The sequence below is a fragment of the Cupressus sempervirens genome, chromosome 7, assembly GCF_028749045.1.
Source record: "Cupressus sempervirens isolate cs-2001-9-10 chromosome 7, ASM2874904v1, whole genome shotgun sequence".
Classification (NCBI taxonomy): domain Eukaryota; kingdom Viridiplantae; phylum Streptophyta; class Pinopsida; order Cupressales; family Cupressaceae; genus Cupressus; species Cupressus sempervirens.
Window position 1 is genome coordinate 598,533,293 of NC_143124.1, and position 20,961 is coordinate 598,554,253.

The 20,961-nt window shown below is 33.4% G+C and overlaps 1 pseudogene; it reads left to right on the plus strand.

The window, feature by feature from the left end:
* Window positions 1-1,071: 1,071 nt before the first annotated feature.
* Window positions 1,072-20,961, plus strand: part of LOC149548156 (UDP-glucuronic acid decarboxylase 6-like) — a 130,300-nt pseudogene continuing 110,410 nt past the window's right edge.

Here is a 20,961-nt window from a genome sequence, read left to right on the forward strand (position 1 = left end):
CCCTCATTTCACACATCACCACTCTTTACGACATCCCTATCTAGCCCCCTCTTTGCGTCATTCCCCCCCTCCATTGCCACATCTTTACCGTCTCTATGATTTTTGAGGCCATTAGAACAATGAGTTGTAGTAAGGCTATTGGTGAGGAAGGATTCCAAGTAGAGCTCTTCAAGATGGGGATCTTGGTCCTTGGGTCATCTCTTTGTGTTCTTTTCAATAGAGTGGTTTGCACTGGTTTTCTACCTTCTTGGTCTCACCATATTATCCACCCAATCCATAAGGCTAGTCCAACGTTTGATCTAGGTAAATATAGGACTATTATGATCGAGCATACCTTTGCCAAACTCTATGCCACAGTGTTGCATATCGCTCTTATGAGATAGTTGGATAGTTTGGGTTGTAGGGCTAGAGGTCAGGCTGGTTTTAGAGTAGATTTTCAGACTACCGACCATATTCTCACCCTTAGGGCCATTATTGAGGAGGCTCGACACCACTCTGTGAAAATTCACTACTGCTTTGTGGACTTTCATAAAGCTTTTGATTTAGTCCCCCGGGTGGCATTATTTTAGTGACTTAGAGATATTGGGGTTTTCGAGATTCTTCTCATTGCCATCATGAGACTTTATGAGAGTGTTGTTGGACATCTTAGGACTCCATAGGGCTTTTCTGACTTCATCTAGATTTCTATCGGTGTTAAGAAACCCTCTTTCCCCTACACTTTTCAGCATCTACATTGATGAGCTTGAGATTTTCCTAAGAGGTGCTTCACATCTTGAGGATGGGTGTTATCTTCACAGGGTTCAGGTGTCCACCCTTCTCTTTGTGAACAATGTCGTGCTCCTATCCTCCTCTCCTAATGGGTTACAACATCTTTTGGATGGTTTGGCCTCCTTTTATGATTCTCGGTTGTTGGTGGTCAACTTGGGTAAGACCTGAGTTATCATTTTCAATAGCTCAAAAACCTTTGATCGCTGATTCTTTTTCAGTGGAGATGAGGTCAAGAGGACCTCTAGCTACACCTATTTGGGCATTTTGTTTTCAGGACCACGGTTCAGTTTGAGACAAGCCATGATGTCGCAGGTAAACAAGGGGCTGGGTTCACTGGCCTTGCTTGGGCAACAGTGCTTCAGACACCATTTCCAGGATACTACGTCTAAGATGTCTATCTTAGACTCCCTGGTTAGACCTACTATCCTTTATGGTTCAATCGTCTTGGGGCCCTCCCTCTTAACCACCGACTGGGCCTTAGTGGAGAGGGTTTAGACTTTCCTTCTATGGTGCCTCATCTATTGTCAACCGACTACCTCTACCAGTATTATTTTGGCCGAGTTCAATGCCCATCCCTTCAAACTCTACATGATATTTGATCTAGTTTGGTTACTTCACAAACTCAGGGGTTTTGTGGACTATGTTGATGGTAGATACCATTATTCTTACCTATCCTATTGTTCCTCAACCTCAATTGCTACCTCGGATCTAACTGGTCATACTCATTGCTGGTATGCTCAAGTTTCTAGGCTCCTCAACATTGTTGGTATTGATATTGATCACCTTCCCCCTTTTCAATATTCGTTGGACGCTCTTTCTCATCTCCTTCCCTCTTGGTTGGAGTTGAATGAGATTACCAAGATGGACATCTACAAGAGCTTTATTCAAGTGACTTGGGTCGACTCGTTGGGGGGTCTCCATCCTCTTATGGCCTTCTATGCAAAGAACTTTATTGACATTTAGGACGATATCATTGTTCGTCCCTACTACTCTTCTCGATCATGGCCACATGCCCTATGTATCTAGCTGGGCTCTTTCAAAGCGGGTTCTCACCGGCTTCATATTCAGACAAATAATCAAACTAGCAGAGTTGAGATGATTTGTCAATGTTGTGACATGGATGCAGTTGAGAAAAAGATACACTTTATATTCTATTGTCCCATATACTATGAGATTAGAGGGAGGTTCTATTGCTTATTTAGAACGAGTAGGTCCTTGTCCTCCTTTTTCAAGTATGATGACAAGCAATGCCTTGCTCTTTTTCTATACGAGGCTTTCTGTCTTCGAGATTTCACCCTTTGGGAACTGTCCACCCCTAGGTTTGCATCTCTTCATTCGCTTATCACTTCCTTTTTCACTTCGATTACCTCTCTTAGGGGAACCAAACAGCCTTGGTGGCCATCCACAAATACTCTCACCAGATCAAGGAGACCATGTAGAGATCACTTGCACCACCAGCAGTAGCGTACCTCCTCTACTTGGCATTAGGCTCAGATTTCTTTCCACACAGCTAGCTATCCTTTTGTTTTGAGCTACTTTTCCACAATTACAAACCACTAGTTTTGCAGTTTTGTAAACCCCCTTTTTGTTGTTATTCCTCTTTCTTTACTTCTTAGTCTGCTTGTTTTCATTTTGTTTTGTTGTACTTTGACATTGTTTGGTGGTCTAACTACCCTCTGGCTCCTATTTGTATTCTCAATCCCTTAGACCCATTTGTGGTCTCTTGTTGGACATTAATAAATTATCTTATCTTATCTAGACACAATCATTTTTTTAGTGACAAATTGTAAAGTATGTCTACCTCTTGAGTACTTCCCACACCAATTTACAAAAAATCAAGAAAACCTAGATGGATTGAAACTAAACAAACAAGATGAGAATAACCTATTTAACCCAATAGATAGGAAATAAGTACTTTTCCCTAAATAGCATGTGTATTGTGAGGTTAAAAGGTAATGTGTGCCTTTAGCTTGAAAAAATTGAACCAACAAGAAAACTGCATAAAAAATAAATAGCAAAATAAGTTTAATCATGAGGAAATATACTAGAATACATAAGAATCAACACACGAGTAAAAATGAAGTCATTGATAAGGCAATGTATTTAGCATTCAAAAAGAACATTGAACCCTTTGCTCAGTCATGAAAGGAAATCCTAAATATTTCTAGCTAGAAATTGATTTAGTCAGGAAATCAAGATGACTTTCTCATCTAGCATGATAGTTCTATATGAGAACATTGAAACTGAAAATGAGGATGTTGAAGTTTTTCTCATATATGTTCAATTGCAAGTGTAGGAAGTGAGAGGAAGAGTTACTTTTGAAGTAACAAGCCAAAATTTTAGAGTTGGACCTAGAATAATATTGAATGAAAATATTTTAGGTTTTTTTTGTTAAAGTGCTCATAAACATTAAATGGTTAAAAACAACAAACAAAATCATTTTGTTCCTAATATTTAGAAGATTTGAACTTAGCATCATCTAGGTGCCTACAAAATGGATTTTATTTTTAAACCAAATGTCTTTGGGCAACTAACAAATACTTAAATATTACCATGATGGTAACCAAAAATGTTTCCAAACTAACATTTTGAAGATATTATTAAAAAACTTAATTGAGATTGGAGGATGTACTACTTAAATAATTTGATCTTCTCATGGATCAATATCAAAAAAGTAAGAAGAGTGACATTGCAATAATATCATGGCTCATCTATAGTTTGAATCCAAGCACTGGCTTGATAAACATGATTAAAATTTGACATGTTTATTTTAGATTGACCATAATTCTACACCACACAATAATAATATGGCATTTCCATCTATTGTAATTTCCCCATGTTTAGTAGCTTCATGCAGTTGGCTTGCTTAGTTCACCATCGCGACCTTTATGAGATTTGAGTTTCAGTGTGGGGTTATAGACTTTCTAACAGCCTATTATGTGTTTTGGCTCTATTCAAGGGACTTACTATTTATCTAGTAAGTCAAATTGTTAATTCCGATGAGCTCAGATGAGTTATAGGAGTTGAGTGATACTCTTAGTTTTTATTTAAGGCTTCCTATTTGGGCTCCAAGAATCTTGGAAGGAGCATCTATATATAGTAAGTCAACCCATCAGATTCATTCATTGTCTTTCTTCATCAAGATCACTCTGGTGTTGTCAAATTTTGATCCTAGTGTTTCTTCAATTATTTTCACAAGACGGGTGAATTAATATTACTATTCATCTAAATATGTCGAGGTTGTTATTTTTATTGGTGTTGTATGTTGATCACCTCAGTATCATAGCTCATTGGAACTATGATGAAAAGTTTTAAATCGTGGGCACAAGAAACAACGGCCTGGTGTGTCAGAATATTATGTTATGGTGGAAAAGGTCATTTTATTAGCCAAAAGCAATTGATAAATTATATGATAATGACACATTATTTTATTTTAATGCTGTTTGGAGGAAGCTTCTTAAGTGAAGTTACATTTTGGATACTTGTGCTATTTGGAGATTATAAATATAAGGCCATTTGATGGGAAAGACATTTGATTGAATATTATTTTTCTTTTGTTGTTTTGGTGACACTTTTGAAGTTATGAATTTTTATGTCTTTGCTGAAATATAAGGGATTGTGATACATAGCTAAAGTATTGTAGATTCAATTATGAGAATTATTCCTAGTTTTCTTGGCAAATTATGCAGAGGTATACAATTTGTTATTTCTCCTACTATATTAACTGTTGCTAAGGAGAAGTTTTTTTTTCTTGGTGTTGGGGGTTGTTCTAGAATTTGTGAAGGGGTTAACTAGAATTGTTATATCAAATTATTTGTTGGTTAATTAGGAGTTAGTTGAGCACCCATTTATATCTTATGTTGGGCATTATTTTCTATGTGCACTTTGGGAGTAGTGTTCTCCATATATGCGACTGTATTTGTTTGCTAAAGAATTATTTTGTTGTTGATAGTCTTCATTTCAAAGGGTTTCAAGGCATTTTTTACTTGTAAGTGTTAAAATTGTAGCTTCAGTTGGATTGAGTCAATCTGACATACATTCTTGTTATTCGTAATCATCATTTCCTATATATACTTATCCATGTTACTAATATATATTATTGTATATAATATATATACATATATACATACACACACACACACACACACACACACATATATATATATATATACATATATACATATATATATATATATACATATATATACATATACACACACACACACACACACACACACACACACACACACACACACACATATAGTCATACATATTATTATTATTCATGTTAATATAATATTATTTAAATGATGATTACACCATAGAGACATGCCTCTTCATGAGACATGTGTCCTCTCATATTTATCTGAGATCCAAATCTGCATTTGAAGATCATTAATAATAATGGCTATGATTCTACATTTGCAAAAACAATCCTAGAAATTAACATGGTATTAGAGCCAATTGCAAATGTAACTTCTATGAATTTCTACAAAATAGTAGGAGTATTATAACACATTAGGTGCTTATGATACATGGAATTATTAATCGACATCGACTAGGCTTGGGGGGTCAAATGTTGTACTATTTTTTTTAAAGGCAGGGAATCATCCCATTACACCAAGTGTAGTAGAGCGTGTCAAGCCTAAATAAAGTTGTAGGATCTTCTTTTGAAAAAAAAATGGGCCTCACCCAGGGGCACATCTTTATACGTGAGGTAGAGATATCTGTAAAATGAAATAGCAAGTGATGACTTATTCTACTATGCAAGACCTCTAAAAAGAGGTTTGTAGTAGTGGTTGCAAATTTCTCGTGGCTTTGTCTAAAGTTTAAAGACATAAGTGAGAAGTCATCGGGATCACAAATAGTGGGAATTATTATTTAGGTTGGGTTGATAAAATATACAATCGTTGGGCAATATATTATTTCTTAAAGTTGGCAAAATTCATATCAAAATGATGAAGGATGGACATGTATGTGAAAGGTGGAAGAAAAGATAATGCACAAGAATGGTTTGACAAAATGCCTTCAATGAGCTCGACCTTACAACGAAGGGAGACACACATACTAAATATGGAGAATAGTGGATATAAGAAAGAGGGGAAAAGATATAATAGTAGAAAATTCAAGGGGGGCAGTGAGAACATTAAAGCAAATGGCATGGCTATAGGGGGTTAATCAAATTGATCTGTTAATGTTTGCCAAATTGGAAGAGATATACACGGAAGGAATTAGAGAAAGAAATTCTCAAAACAAAGAATCTCTTGGTAGTCATTCGAATGTGATGTGGAATGGTTAACCCACCACTAATAGAAGCAAGTATTAAATGTCATAGGACAAATTTGGTAAAAACAATATGACGACCATTATGCACTCAAGTGTTATGCCACATTAGCAAGGGACCCACCATAAATCAAGCCACAAAGAATATTATAGAAAGGTTGATAAAGGGGATTATTAGCTACACCAAAGTGAATGTACAAAAAGGTACCCTAACCCATACGTCGCCAATGCAATATCGTACCACTCCACCAAAATACATAGCCATGTGAATGACCTATGAATATATTTTATGATTGGGGACACCTCATGAGTTTAGGAAGGTATGTTAAAGGATAACACATAAGCTATGTGTTATTTACATTTGTTATTTCATTTATATATATAAATAAATATTATTATCTAAATGTGATGATAATTTATATAATTTAAAACATTAGATATATGTTTTATTGGTTCACACTTAAATGATACTATGTTCAAATTTTATGGACACCAATATTGTCTTTCGGAGAGAACCAATCTCAAGTATTATTTTAATTTTTAATATTATTTTGAAATACAATTTATAATATTATAAATATATAGTTGTATTCAATTATATAAATGGAATTAGTATTAAGTGTTGGATTAATTTTCATGTTATAGATTCTACCATCTATTGCGTAATTTGATAGATAAGAAGAAATAGCCTCATTCAATGTCACTAATAATATTAAATGATAGTGTGTGTGTGTGTGTGTGTGTGTGTGTGTGTGTGTGTGTGTGTGTGTGTGTGTGTGCGCGTGTGTGTGTACTTGCAAACATGTATTCATTTATATGTATAATTGTATTTGAATTGTATACATTCTTTCAAAATGATATTTAATAATTTGACATAGTGTTTGTTAATAAAGAGGTTCATTATGAGAGTATGAAAGGTAAAGATTAAGTATTATGTTTGTATTATTGGAAATATAAAATAAAGAATTATTTATATTATTGTTAGTAATAAGCATGAGTTAAATTACTAACATCCTAACTAATGTTAATATTCTTATTAGTATTTCTATACATATTATAAGAGCTATGTGCCTTGATCTTTTCCTCCGAGAATGTTATTGTAGGGAGTAGGAGATCAAGATTCAAAGGAAACCTAACATTTCATTAAAGGAAACCTTGAAAGAGAGGGAGAAGATAGAGGATATGATCCAATTAACCTTCAATGATTTCAGTCTTATTGATTAAGAGAGAGCAAACAATGTTGAGATGGATTTCTCTAGTGATCAATAAATTAACACTATCAAGAGCACCATGATTCATACAGCTTGACCATGTGATTTTAATAGGCCTACCCCCTACTTACATCATGAGGAAGTGATGACTTCTGAATGATGTCACTTGTATTTATAGAAGTTACTCTAAGGAAATTTGAGTTGTTGTGAGACATTATTGAAGTTTTTAAGAATTCATTTGGACTATCTATGAGTCTCTCCTTGATGAATGAAACTTGACATATGAGTTGTAGAGTCATTCATGTGGCACAATCATAGTTAATCAATATATTGGTGTATTATGGTTGAGTTTGATAAAATGGAAGGGCATGTTCACTTCTATTGTTAAACTAAATGAATGTTTGGACCTTCTATGGACGAAAAGAGCAAGTTGAAACTTAGAAAGGAGTTGTCATATTTGATACAAAATTGTTCAACAATATAATAATGAGTGGAAATTTTACATTGTGGGGGGAATAATAGTCAATGTTCCATTCCCACTTGAACCTTATTTAGAGGGGAGATGTTCCATTCTCAAATAATCTAAAAAGACAATGTCTGAATCTTCATGTGTAGATAAGTTTTTTTATATTTTGCATTTATCTACTCTTTGTAGTCTCTCTCTTATTTGTAATTCTATACATACTATAAGTTTTATTTACTTCGATCCTTTCCTTTATGTTGAGGATATTCTTACAAGAAAAGAAGGTTCATAATTTATGTATGCTACCAAATATTGTGTAGACTCAATCTAATGATAGTAGCCCCAAAGACCCTGAAGATCAAGATGGATAAAGTGAAGCTCTTGAAGTAAACATCTTTGATGATTGAGATTATGAGATTCTTCCACATTAAGAGGGAGTATGACACTTCTTCTAAGGCAACACAAGAGTTTAGAAGATTGATACTTAGAGGGAGTCAACTGCATGATTTTGATGGGCCCACTCCTATGTATATCAAGAGGAAGTGATGAATTATCATCAAAAAATTAGATATAAGATTCAGAGTGAGTCCGACAAGAATCCTTGGGGAAGAGAGTCTCTAAGGGAGTAACTATTGGACCCGACTTCCTAGGATCATTGTTCATAGGGAGAATTTTTTAAGGCGCAATACTTTGTGAATGATATCTTTTCTATGAGGGGAAGTTCTAAGTGAAACTCCTTGTAAATCATTCTTCTCTATGAGAGAAAATTAAGGTGAAAGCCTTTGTACCACCCTCTCACTAGGTTCATGGTGGTTACTATTTCCAATATGATATGTAATGGTTAGTGACGATCTTTCAGACATATATAAACAAAAGGTAATCATTGTAAGATGATGATCTTATAAATGATAGACTTGTAATCATGAAAAACTTCATTAAATTTTTGTCCCAGAGTGTTGGAATTCATGATAACAAACAGATAGAAGGTAACCATTATAAGGTGGTGATCTTATAAATGGTAGACCTTTTATCATGCTTCTTTGGGGCAAATTTTTTCAGACACTATGATAACCAATTCATCATGGTTATTTGGGCCAAATTTTGTCAGGCACCTTGATAACCAACTTGTTATGGTCCTTTCAACTAGATCTTGTCGAACACCATGACATGGTTACTATTATAGACCACACTTAAGGTGGTGTTTAAGCTTATATTAAAGTTATGGAATTTATCTCAATTGTGTGTTATAAAAGGTGAGATGATAGCTCTTCATATACTTGAGAGCATAATGTTTCTATATCAATCTTCCCTAAATAAGAGGGAGTATTAAAGTTGTAGCTTCAATTGGATTGATTTGATTTGATATACATTATTTTTATTGGTAATCATCATTTCCTATATTTACTTATCCATGTTATATATATATATATATATATATATATATATATATATATATATATATAATTATTCATGTTAATATAATATTATTTAAATGGTGATTACACCATACTCCTTTCATATTTATATGAGATCAAAATTTGCATTTGAAGATCATCAATAACAATGGCTATGATTCTACATTTACAGAAACAATCCTAGAAATTACAGTAAGTTCATGGATTGTAACTTCTAATTTTTCTAGGTATAGTTGATTTGGATAATAGGGGACATTTTATCAACTGGGTTGTTGGTATTTTCTGAAAATACTCAGTATTTAAGTTGATATCAAAATTTGAATTTTTCAGTTGTATATTCCCTATGTAATATCCAACTATTTGAGTTGAAATTATTATTGCAATATCTTCTATTTTTTTGCTATATTGTTGTATCAAAAATTGCAAAACTTCAAAAAACAAAAACAAAAAAGTTAGTTCTTCAACATACATTGTTTGAGAGCCAACAAGGCTTATTACAGTGGTATTCGAGTGGTTTCCTAGCATCCTGTGGGGTAGGAAAGTAAATTTTTAATTCAGATTTGTTATTGTTTTGGAAGAGAACCAATACTCTTGCATTTTCTAGCTCTTTCTAGTTATGGAGATATGCAGGAGGACTAGTAGCTCTATGAGTTGATGGAGCGATATGGAGAATGACAAGAAAATAAATGCCTTGAGCGAGAGTTTGGAGAAAATTAAGCTTCATCAATAGAGGATGACAAAGAGCTCATCGAATCCAGAGACACTTGAGAGGGTAGTGAGGCATATGGTTTTCATCTTTAGAAGGTCAGTAGGAAGGAAGTTTGAGTTCTCCTCAAAAGGTGTCCATGATGTAGATGTACCTACATTTAGTATGACACCTACTAGTCCTATTTGCAGTGTTGATGATGGACTCATTTCTTAGAGATCAATAGATGTGTCAATGCCCTTGGTGGACAACAACACTGAGCTTCAATAGGTTGGGGCTCCCAGAGGTGTCATTCTAATTAGTTTAGAGCCTGCTAATGTTATAGTTGCCACTAACTATTCAAACTCTCTCAAGGAGGGAGTTGTTATTGGAGACTTATATGCCAACTATCATATTCTTGCTCCAGAGTTGGAGGCAATATCTTTATTAAGTGGGATAGGCGAGAGCATCAAGCTATCATGTTCTGATGTTTTTGATTTGGGTGTTACATTAGAGTCAATAGATGGGGGTTTGTGCTCTGGCATTATTGATTCACCAACAAGCATTGGGTCATGCATGTAGAGTCAGGTGACAACCATTGAGGCTTTGTTAGAACATGTGGATATAAAGAGTATTGACATCTTTGATGATTTTTTGGAGGATACTTTGATTTGCAACAAGTCTAGTGCCCCTTGGCATTTGTTAGATGATGACTTTGAGGAGGTTTTGGATAGGTCATAGGATGAGGATCTACAAGGATTTTTTGTTGAGGAGGAAGTAGATTCATGCAAGGAGTGTAGTACAACAAGAGCTTCTGCTTCTTCAAAGGAGGTGTTGGTTGAGGTAGCAAGTAGTTGTACCTTGATTGCAGATGTGTGCGAAGTTGGTAGCACACATGCAATGAGCATTTTTGTGGTGGGCAATTCTGATTCAGTTTCTTGTAACAATGCAGTTATGAGACAAAGAGCTTGCATAGGAGACAAGGGTTACAGAGGCATCATACAATCAGTTAGTTGAAAGTGAGTGAAAGTAAAATTTCTTTTTCTTTTGAGAATTATGATGTGATCCATCAGATGATAGCTACATCTAGTTGGGGTGCTCCTATGTCTGATGAGCATAGTGATAGTACTCTTTCTCTAGCAAAGGTTCATGTGCTTCGAGAGGTTGTTAGGATCTTGAAGCATAACTATTGGCAGCTAGTTGCTAAAAAGGATTACCTTCTAGAGTGGAGTAGCACCTATTATGATACATTTTTAGAGAAAGAGGAGGTGGCTAAGCTTACTTAGGAGCTTGAGGTGATTGTGGACTCTCTTTAGTATACTCAGTTGGCTCTTTAGGAGTCACAATCACAGTTGGATGAGGTTATTGTGGAGTTAGAATGGGTATAGTTGACACCAAATCTAGATCTTATTCAGTTGCATATTATGGTTGGTGGTGAGTTTACCTCCATGGTTGGGGATGAGGGACATGATGATGTGACAAACACATTAGTCGAAGATGTGGTTATGGTAGGTATAGAAGAGGTGAGAGCATCAGATGAGGTTTGCAATGTGAATCTTATTGTGCCATGTTTTTAGAGGGATCAAATGTGGGTAGAAGGGGAGTAGGTTGATGCTTCCACATATAATTTCTACTGCATAGATTCTTTCATGGAGTATCTTTTGGAGAGTTCGGATGTGCAAGAGGATTCATATAGAGTGTTTAGGGGTACTCTCACCTAAGGATCTCTTTCTATTCAAATGTTGGTGGGAAAGATTGTAGAGACTCTGTCTACCAATTTTCCCCAAAAGGATTTAGAGGTTGGGTTTGTTGAGAGGTTTTCCTAGATTCTTGCCCACCTAGCAGTTGGAGTTAGAGCTTGGAGTCATCTTCTAATTCCTAGTTTATGTAGTGCCTGCCCCTAGTTTACATTTTATTATTATTGTTGAACTCTTTTAGGCCAGTTTATGCTTGATAATTAGTAGCATTATCTTTCAGATTATCAGATATTATTTCACACTTGGTTGATTTTATGATGAGACTACTTGGTACTATTTACTTCATGTATGCATGATTATACCTTGATGATGATTATTATAGTGATTTCAGTTATTTGATGATGATTAGTTAGATGAATTTTTTTTATGGATACTTGCCCCATACTACATGTGTATGGTGTGCATGCATGTTTTCTTTATGTATGATGTTTTTGATGTGGTTAAGGAAGGGAGTCGTAATCACCTGCTAGTAAAGATCTACATGATGCACCACTTCCTACCATTACTTGTTTAGCTTAGAATATATGTGTTTGTACATGCGTAAATTTTATGCAAATTGCAAGTACCGAGTATCAACTTCCCTGAATTGCTAGGATGAGTATACCTAATCGCAATATCTCAATGGTAAGAGAGGGGAGATAAATTCTTGAGTTCAAATCCTAAACCTTTAAACCAATTGTCTTAGAAAATTAGGACAAGTATCTGAGATGTTTACCTTTCTAAATTTGTTGTATGATGTAAATTTGTGATTATAACCCTTGAGTTTGATCTTGTATGTGGTATTTTATGATGAGTTTTCATATTTCGTCTTATAAGTCTTTGGTGATTTTTCTATTAATTAAGTCAAATTAAAAGATTAAATTAAAAATTTAATTTAATGAAAAATTATTATGATATTTTCAATATCTAATTATATTTAATTGATTGGAAAAAGAATTAAATTTAAAGAGGAAATTATAGTTCTAATTTGAGAGTGTAATAATAATATTTATTTAATTTAATAATAAAATATTTAGGAGATCTTTTTTAGATAAATGCTAAATATTATTATTACTTAAGTTAATAAATATTATATTAAAAAATGCTTTGAAAATTAATAAGAGAGAGTAAGCAATTATTTAATAAAGTCTATTTTAATTAAATTGCATTAAGTTTATGTATGAGACTAAAATATAATAAATTAATTAAAAAGAGAAAGAAAATAAATTAAAGAGTGAGAAAGAAATTAATTTTTTTAAGATATTTAAAAATTGAATAAAGTATGCATGAAGTTTCGAAAAAGATAATAGAGAGTTAAAAAGTTGTGATCAAGGAGTCCCCTCGAGTGATTGCACAATTAGTGCCTCGAATTTAGGAGAGAATTCCTTATTAGCATTTGAGAGTCCATTTTCCAAGAACTGAAAATTTTGGAGAAGGAATTCTTAGAGAGAAGGTTTTGAGAGAAGAGATTTCTCTCACAATCTTTGGGTGTTTGTGAATTCAGCATTAGAACCAGGTAGATTCTTGGTTTTGTTTAGCTAGTTAATTATGTTATTTAAATATTCCTATCTTCTTTGTGATTGCAAATTGTTTACTCGAGATTCATTGTGACGAATCTCTCAATATTGTATTTTGGAATTACTGGTATGCATGTTGATTTCGTCTATATACAAGAAGTTTAAAATATCATTAGAACCCTCTTTCAATAGATTTAAAAATTGAAAATTAAACCGAGAAGGGGTTTTGAAAGAAATATAAATTTTATATTGAAGATTCGAATAGATTGTTGTATTCTTCCTATCAAAGTGTTTATTAGAACATATATATATATATATATATATATATATATATATATATATATATATATATATATATATATATATATATATATATTGGAATTTGGTACGAGGATTGTAATAATTATTTAAAAGGGAAAAGAGAGAAAATGATTTTTATATTGAAACATTTATAAAAATATATATAAAGGGAGGAGAGATGGGTTTTACCCCACCTCCCCCGCTTAACCCCTATTGGCGGTATTAGCATTGTTGTTCGTAGGGTACTGCGACAATAGCGGTACTATGTACTATTGCAGCCGTAGGCCCTCGCAACAACACTGTTGGCTACACAACTTTTTAAGGTTGGCAGGCCCTAAATACTATATGCATTTTTTTAAAATTATATTTTTAAAATGTTTTTTCTAATTATTTAATTTTATTAAATTTAAATTATATTTATTTTAAATTATTATTTATTAATAAATTTATTAATATTTAATAATTTAGTAAATAAATAATGAATATTAATATAGTTTTTATTTTAAAATTATTAATTAATTAAATTAGATTTAATTCAATTAAGTTTAATTAATAATGGAAGTTATTTAATGAAGTTTTAGATTTATTTTATTATTATTTTTTGATTGGTAAACAACTAAAGCCTTAGATTATATTAAAGCAATAATAAATAATTACAAGATTCTCCATTCTGATAGGTAGTGGTAGAAAAGAATGAAGAAAGAAAACCTCCAATCTAGCCCGAGACCGAAGTCCTTTATTATACAAAAATAAAAGGGGCATACGCCAGTAAAAATTGATCAAATAAATTTCATAACTTTCTACTTACAATAATACTTTTTGTGATTTTAGTGTTGATAATTCACCTACACTTTAAGGAATGTCATAAGAGCCTTGATAACATAAGAAACACCACCAACTAACCACCAGATAATGTTAATTGTTAATCCAAAATTAGAATATAATCAAAGACCATAACTTTATAATCCAAAAAAGGGGGATAATTACAAAGGAGCCAAAGAGATCCAATTCGTAATCCTTAATTGAAAATATGAGTGATCGAATCTTAGCAACTAACCACTCTCCTTGGTTTACTGATTATTGGATGGCTAAAAGTTTGTCTAAATTAATTAATAAATTATATAGTAGATAAATGAGGGTGAAGGTACTCTTCTATAGATTATGAGGAGTGTTAAAATAATTGTACTATTATTAACTGTATTATAATGTTTCCCATGTTCCAATTTAATTCTGAGATCTTTAAGTATGATTAAAATCTTGTTCGCTCGTGTCAAGTTATAGCCTTGTAATTCAGATTAAAGGTAAAGCTATGAAGAATTAAGATTAATGATAGAATGCAGACTTACTAAAGATTTTCCAGCCGAGAGCCAAACCAGACCTAATCGAGAATGAATCAAGATAAACTAAATATGGATTTCATATTAATATTGTTTGAATTATACAATACAACTAACCAACCTTGATTCCTCAAAAAACTATCCTAGCTACCTAAGTAAAGCACAACATGAAAACATCTATTTATCTTTATGAATTATATACGTTGCCAAGGTAAAATGTAGCTAAGTCATATTTGAAACTTTTTACAATATATACATTGTCAAGGAAAATACAACCAAACCAATCCTCAAAAACTATAGACTAACTACAATAATATTAACTTCGAAGCTGTATTGATAGAAGAGGTGTTAGGATTAAACCATGGATAGAAATAACAATTACATACAAATATAACCAATAACAAAAAATAACAGATCACACAGAAAAGAACCCCAAGATTTAATGTGGTTCACCTAATCCCTGGGCTACATCCACCAAACAACAAGTCCAATATTATTACGATCCAGTGATCACAACCTGATTACAATCTGTAATCTCTTACAACTCAATACCACCGCAAGAACCAATTTTTGCATCACCACAATGAAACAATCCCTAACCCTAAGCCCTTTTATACAAGTATTTTTACCGCTTTAGGGTTACAACATGTCGTCCATATGTTGGCTATATGTAAACCATGACCCAAAGAATTTATGAAGTATGTATAGTACTTCCCTAATCAGTCACCACAAGCTAACAAGAGGGAAAAAGCAAAGACCAGAGCAAAGACATGGGTTTCACCCATAGGCCTGGTTCCATTTCTTGAAGACCATGTTGATTTCCATGGCTTCTTGGAGGTTTCTCACCCTTGAACACAGAGGAAATTCATAAGTGTTCTTAGCCTTGTTTTACCTATCGTAGTTGGGTAGGCAAAATTCAATTACATCTAGGTCGGCAAAATTCACCTCTAGGTGAATGTAGACCTTGAAGGCCTGTGGATAATTCATGAGCCAATCCCTTGTTGGGTCCTCTATGATAGCTCGCCAATGCAATAAAAATTGCACACTTGCCTCCATTCTCAGCCATTCTCTGTAAAAGAAGATGTTGTCTCGAATAACCAAACTAGGGCATTTTGGGCTTCTAGCTAGTTCAGGGCTACCTAACTAGTACTCCATATAGGCCTCTGACAAAGGGATTTTTAATTTTTCATCAATGTTGAATACTACTTCCTCCAAACCTATCAGCCAACTTAGGTCGAATAGGTTGAGGCTCAATCTGATAATATCCCATTTTGCTACTTTGGCCCTTGCTAGGCAACTTATCCATAACCCTAATATATCATTGTTGGTTCGCCACAAATATTCATAGTTGAAAACCCCTTCCCCCAGGACCCTACTAATAGCCACTCTACTCATGTCATCTATAGGTTGAAATAACCGATTCCATCTTTTCAGCTTAACAGGGCCACAAAATGCTATTGTTCTGCTTTCAAAGGCATGATATAGGCAGATGTTAGTTTCCATAATGTAGAAGCTAACCAATGCCTATTTCTAGAAAGGAGGGGTAAAAATGAGGAAACCGGATTAAGGGAAGGTTTTATATAATATCTAGAGGGAAGGATCTAGAGCTACTTGAGGTGATGTCATTCCTAAGTTCTTTTGATGATGATTTCCCTCTCAAGTCATAATTAAAGTATCACTTTGATAAATTTTATTTCTATAAGGCGATATTGTACGATCATAGAATCAAGAGGCAATATATGTACCGATTTGGAAATCATAAAGCCAAGTGTCAAGGGGAATAATTTTAGAGAGTCTTTGGATAATACATGAACTAGCTATGATTAAAAATTAAGATGTGTTTTCCATCTATACTTATGTTAGCTAAATAATCTACTTCAATGTTGCCTTCTCTAAATATATGGGAGAATCTAACTTCTTCGAATCCTTCCAATAATTTTAAAGTTTCTTCCAATCGAGAGTTTATAATCTAGTTTGGAGTTTTCCTTTTCTAAGTGTGTTTAGGATTATCTATGAGTCTCCTTCAATTATAATTTTCTTAATTCTGAGCTTGATACAAATTTTTAGTCCTTCTTCTACTACTTCTAATGCTACCATGTTATTTGATGTAACTCCCAGAGGTTTTTCTCTTTTAGCTATCCAGTTCCCCATTTCTTCCTTAACTATACATCCTATTCCTGCCTTACCAGGATTTCCTCTCGAGGCCCCATCAAAATTCAATTTCTTCCAACCGTTCAGGGGTGGTTCTCATTTACATTCTTTTCTGGCCATTTTATTGTTCTTTATGTATGTTAGGGGTGGATTGATTAGAATTTTCCATTGTTGTTTAATTTCAGTGCCCCATTCTATGAATGAGCCTTCTTCTAACATCTTTTTTCTTAAGTCGTTATTTATAACTTCCACTATACTAGCTTAAATTTTATTGTAGAGTGATAGTGTATTTAGCTCTTTGTCTTGAAAGATCCATCTATTTCTCTCTTTCCATATCTCCCATACTAGAATTGCTGGGGTGATGTTCCAGAGTTTTCCATATACTTTCTTACTTGTATGTTTTGGCCATCCAATTATACAATCTTGCCATTTTTCTGATAGGGGGGCTGAACAATTTAGTTTTGATTTGAGCCATATCCAACACTCCTTCACAAATTTACATTGATATAGGAGGTGCTTTGTAGTTTCTGAATCTTCTTTGCATAAGATACATCTTGATGGGCCTTCTAATCCAATTTTTAAATTCTTTCCACTATGAGGATTTTTTTTGGATAGCTACCCAAAGGACTATGCCAGCTTTTGGAATCCTTGCTAGGTCCCAACATAGGTTCAATGGGATGTTTAATGTTTCCCATCTCTATGAGTTATTTATTTGTTTATATCCTTCTTTGACTCTATAGTGTCCATCTTTGGATGTTGCCCAGATTAGCCTATCCTCCCTATTTTTAACTTTGATCGGCCTATCTTTCAAAATATTTTCTAGGATCTTCTGATCTTTCTAATTCAAGCCACTATTGGCTAAGGATTTCCATTCCTAGGAGGTTTCTACAGGGGTTTTGGTTACTCTAATGTAATCTTTAACTTTACAACCCCATCTATTTTTTAAATGATTGATGACATTGTGATTTAGACCTAATTTTTTGGGGGGGTATCCATTCCAAGAGTCTTCCCAAAATAATGCTTTATCTCCTTCCCCAATATCCCAAGTCATATATTCGGTTATGAGGGGACCACACTTCATTAAGAAATTCCAAGCTGTCGAACCTCTAGGGGGATTCCTAGTTCTAAATAATGAAGTGCTTTCATTTACATTTAGGTATTTGTTGTATAGAATTCTAGCCCATTTACTATCTCTTTCTTGCTACATTCTCCAAACTTTTTTTGTTCCTAATGCTTCATTCTACCATTCTAGGATTTTGATTCCTAGACCTCCTACTTCTTTAGGTCTACATATTTTCTCCTATTTGAATAATGTTTCTTTCTTTTTGTCTTCTAAGCCATTCCAAAAGAAGTCTCTAAACTTCTTTTCAATATTTTGATTTATGTTCTTAGGTAGTTGCAAACATGAGAGTTGATAGATAGGTAAGACTGATAATACTACTTTGATTTTTGTAGCTTTTCATGCCTTAGCCATTTTCATTTTTGTGCTTATGTTTGTTTGTTTATCCTTTCGAAAGTTTGTTCCTAGCCTTGGTTTTTTTTGTTTCCTTTTTCTAGATATATTCCTAGATACTTGAAGGGGAATATTCCCTTTTTAAATCCTAGTCTATTGCAGATATAATTTTCTTTGTCTGCTATTGTATTTAAGAAAAAGATTTCTGATTTTTCTGCATTGATTTTTTGACCAGAAGCTTTAGTGTAATTGTTGAAGATATTTTTGAAGTGGTCTATTTCTTTCTTAGTACTTACTTCAGCTAGAATTGTATCATCAACAAATTGCTGGTGAGTCATATTTTCCACATTTTTGGTGACCTTTACTCCTAACATTTTGTTTTGAAGTTGTGTTGGTTTGATTGCTCTTCCAAAGGATTCAACCATAATGATAAATAGTAAAGTTGAAATAGGGTCACCTTTTTTGATCCCCCTTGATATACTAAAGAATCCTTTTAGGGTCCCATTAACAAGGATTGAAATTTTAGGAGCGGAGATACATTGAAAGATGATATTTATCCATTGTTTTGAGAAACCAAAAGCTCTGAGTGATTTACATAAGAATCTCTAGTCTACTTTATCATAAGCTTTTTGTATATGTAATTTTAGTAACATACATGCTTCCTTCTTTTTGAATGCTGAATGGATTGTTTTTTGGATGATTGAGATGCCATCTAGGGTAGATCTCCTAGGTATAAAACCTATTTGTTCTTCTGATATTAACTTAGGGAGAAAATATTTGAGGTGATTAGCTATGGTTTTGGAGAATACCTTGTATATAGTGTTGCAATGAGCTATAGGTCTATAGTCTCTTGGTTCATCACTCTTATTTTTCTTGGGTATAAAAGTCAAAAAGGTGTGATTGATTTCTGCTAGAAGTGCTCCTCCATTTCTGGATGCTTCCAATGCTTTCCACAAATCTTCTCCTATTATCTCCCAACATTATTGAAAGAAGAAAGCTTGAAATCCATTAGGTCTAGGAGATTTATCTGGATTGATATTAAAGAGAGTCATTTTGATTTCCTACATCGTGAATGGTTTGTTGAGAATTTTGTTATCATCAGGTGTGATAATCTTGGGTATAGTTTTTAGCATTTCTTCTTGCTTTAATCTATTAGATGTTTTTTAATTATTGAGAATATCTTTAAAGTGTTCTAGAATTTATTTTTCTATGTTGTCTGGATTATCAGTAAGTACTCCTTACTTGTTTTTTATTTTTGGTATGTTATTACAATCCCTCTAGGGTAAGGTGTTGTTGTGAAAGTATTTCACGTTATGATCTCCTTCTACCAGCCATTTTTCTCTGGATTTTTTCTTCTAGTACACTTCTTCTTTGGCCAATATTTCTTCTTGTTTTATTAAGTATTCTTTTTCTAGTTGGTAGGTTTTATTATTCATTCCATTTTTAATAACTTTTTTGTTTAGTTTTTCCAATTTCTTGTCTATATCTAACTTTTCTTTAAATATATTTTTGAATTGTTTGTTATTCCATTTTAGTATCTTTTCTTTTATACTTTTAAGTTTGGATACAAAGAAAAACATTTTAGATCCCTGAAATCGGTCTTCTTGCCAACAATTTTTTATATTATTGATAAATTTTTTATCAATGAACCACATATTTTCACATTTGAATGGGTTTCTACTAGGTTTGGTTTGTTCTTTGATTTTGATATTTACTAAAAAATGATCTAATCCTGCCAACGGTAGAATTTCTGCCTTGATCTCTTTGTTCAGGTTGCTTAATTCTCCTTTAAAGAAAAATCTGTCCAATCTTTTTGCTATATAGCTAAAGTTTTTTCTTTTTTTATTCCAAGTATACACTCCATTAGATGTTGGAATGTCAATGAGAGAGTTCATATTTGTCCATTCTTTGAAATCTTCTTCAGCTCTAGACATTGTTCTGGCCCCACCATATTTTTCATCTATGTTTAAAATGGCATTAAAGTCGCCCCTAATAATGATGTTCTCTTCCTGTAATGTGCTGAGGTAGGTATTGATCTTGCTCCAGAATTTTATTTTTTCTACTATTTGTATGGGTCCATAGACATTAATTACTATCATCTATAAGTTTGTGCTTGTGCTGGAAACTCTTCTTCCCATCCAGTTTGAGTGTGAAATGATGTCTTCTATATTAACTTTTTAGTTGTTCCAAATAATGCCCAATCCTCATGAGGCTCCCTGAGATGGTTTAAATTCTGATTTCTAGATTCTTAGTTTCTATCCTTATCTGAGGCCTTCTTCTTTGCTTAGTTTTGTTTCTTGAATTAATAGAATCTCTGTATTATTGTTAGGTTATGCTTCAGTAAGCGTTTCTTACTAGGGGCATTTAGGCCCCTAGCATTTCATTTAGTGATTTTCATTGTTCCTTGGGAAGGTTCTTCCCCTTCCCTCCTTGTAGGATTTCTATTATTTTAGTTTGTTTCTTTACTTGTCTTGCTACTTCCCTTGACTCTTTCAATGATTTTCATCCTCTTTTCTATTTTTTTTTACCATAAGTTGGTTATTTATTTGGTCCTCTTCTGTTTCTAGATTTTTCCCTTCTTCCTCCTATCTTTTTTCTCTTGTTTCATTCTTCCTAGTGGTGCTTTCCACCAAAGGTCCATA